This window comes from Aplysia californica, unplaced genomic scaffold (genome assembly GCF_000002075.1).
Source record: "Aplysia californica isolate F4 #8 unplaced genomic scaffold, AplCal3.0 scaffold00805, whole genome shotgun sequence".
Classification (NCBI taxonomy): Eukaryota; Metazoa; Mollusca; class Gastropoda; order Aplysiida; family Aplysiidae; genus Aplysia; species Aplysia californica.
In genome coordinates this window covers 45790-48557 of record NW_004798075.1, presented here as the reverse complement: position 1 = coordinate 48557, position 2768 = coordinate 45790, and positions in this window count along the sequence as shown.

The window sequence follows — 2768 nt, the reverse complement described above, 5'->3', positions numbered from 1 at the left end:
GTAGACAGGTGGAGCTGAGGAGGTTTGGATAGATGATGACCGTCCAAAAGGCCCGTTTCCATAATTCTCGTGTTACTGTGGACTGTAGGACTGGTGAATTGACTACCGTCTTTGATTCTGCAACATAATAAACCCCAAAGAAAGGAAAGCTTACGCTGAACAGTACGAAATCCAGCCTGTACTCTGCCTAAATATGCACCGTATCCAAGCACAACAGGGGCTGAATTCTGGGATTTTTCAATCCTCTTACCCTCCCCCAACACCGTCGCCAATCCTGCACACACACACACTCACACACACACACTCACACACACACACACACACACACACACACGCGCACACACACGCATGCACACACACACATTCACGCACACATGCACACACACGCACACTCACACACACAAACACATAGTCACACACACACACACACACACACACACACACACACACACACACAAGTGCTTACCATTTCTGGAGTGTTGCATAATGTAAATTGCACGGTACACTAGTACTTTCCGGAAAACGTCTGGTACTATGTTAACGCTTGAAAAATGTTATATCATTGAAACAAACCAACACAAATACCAGCACAAGCACCATGGAAACAGAAATGATTACTCATCACGCATACATAACATATTTCATTATTCTGAAAATAATTCTTGAATTAATTAAAAGAACGCATGCACGCACAAATAAGATTCCAGGAGATAAAAGTATGAGTAATAAGGCAGACAATTTCTGAACCGCCCACTCCAGTGTTTCGCAACTCTAAGCGCTTTGCAATACCGTCGCCTTAATTAACACAAAATACAAGTGCACGAACGGTGCGCATGCGCTCCCTGCTTTGTCTTAGTAATAGTTTTACGACACTTGCAACACAATTTAGTGATGCTATTGCCAATGATTAAAGGTGCTACAAGAGTGTCAGAAACATAAATAAGAAGGAGGAGAGATAAGGATGATAGATTTTCATGGAAAAAGACAGATAAGAGCAAACCACATCAGAGCACCCGCCAACCACCCTCATACGCTCTTTAGATTAACGCTAACACATATTAAGCAGAATGTTATAGTATTATTTCTGCAAGAAATATAAAACAAATTCTACGAATGAGAAGTACTAAAAATCTAACGATGTTAAATTTTGAAGTAAATTTTAAAATGAATCTTTAATTTTACCTTCGACTTTCTATAAGCCCTAAAATGTTGTAGGGGAGATAACAGGCTTTACATAATACTTCAATTTATTCGAGATACTATTAATATCGGCACCACCATCAGCATTGCCATAACTGTTATCACCACCACCACCACCACGACATAGAGAGGAATAATAAAGTTATAATCGCAACAAATTCTACTATAATATAGAGAATTATAAAGTCATTGTCATCATCACCACCACCGTAAACGGGAATAAATAGCCCCATCCATCATCACTGACACCAACACGCACACATCCTTTGTGCATAAAGAAATAAAAAGGAATACCACATTTTTTTTTTAAGAATAAAAAACTGATAAAAAAGAAACATGAATAGTCCTGAATACATTAAATAAAACCAAGAAAAGCAAACAAACAAATAAACAAACAAATCATTCTAACAAATAAAAGGAAAATTAAAAAACAATGACGTCTTTTGAGAAAGAGCGAGAGGGGGACGCAAACGAAAAGCAAGTAAAAAAACCCTCCCTAACAAAGAAAGAATGAAAGAAACAAACAAACAAACAAACAAACAAACAAACAAACAAAAAAACTCTCGAAGATAATGGACTTCCTACACTACAATACGTTTATTGTTGCGCGATACCTTCTCAGGCAACAGATGGGGAGTTTGCTGGAAACAGAAAACAGAGAGTCACGCGAGACGGCCGAAGATTACAAAGTTTACTTTAAAACGGGAGCGCAGGCTCAGCACAACCCTGCTCTTATTTCTCTCCATGACCTTCAAATTACGACCGGTCCTTGGGATGTTTATAAGGCTGATCCACCCAGAAGGAGGTGCGTGTTTAAGTCAGGTGCATTTAATACGCCTTGCTTGTTGGAGTCGAAATCGTATGACGGCCTATTTTTATTTCCATGATGATTCCTGGGATACTCTTGTCAACGTTTGAAACGATTTTTGTCACTGGTTATACTTCGTCACTAGTTAACTACTAACCGTTTTTGTTTTTCGACTTCGATGTCATTGCAGGGTGTGAAATTGTATCATGGCGTAATTCTTCTTCCTACATGTTGATTCTTGGGTCGATCTTGTCAAATTTAAGACTATTTTGTCTATTGTCTTTGTCGCTGGTTTCAAACAAGACTTTTCGACTACGACGTCAGTACATAGTACGATATCGTATCATGACGTTATTTTTCTTCATATATGATGATTCTTGGTTTTCTTTTGTCAATGTAAGGTCGATTTGTCGAATGACTTCATCACTGGCGAACTGTTCATTTCGACTTCGACGTCTTCGCTTCCAGCGAACACTCCATTCGCTTCACAGGATAGCACTTAAAAATGCGTCAGGTGTTTTGGTATTGGAGCTTCTGGGGTTTATCGAAATGTTTAGAGCTGTTAGGGTTTTTTTTCTTCCAGATCGTTTATTTGTTTATTAATCTATTTTCATTTTTGGTTTCAGTTTTGGTAAAGGAGAGGGGAAAAGGAAAGAGGGAGGAGAGACCAGAAAGAAAGGGTGAAGGGTTGGGGGCTTAAAAGGGATGGGGGTAGAAGGAGGGGAGGGAGTTGAGGGGGCAGTGTAGGATTTTTTAATTA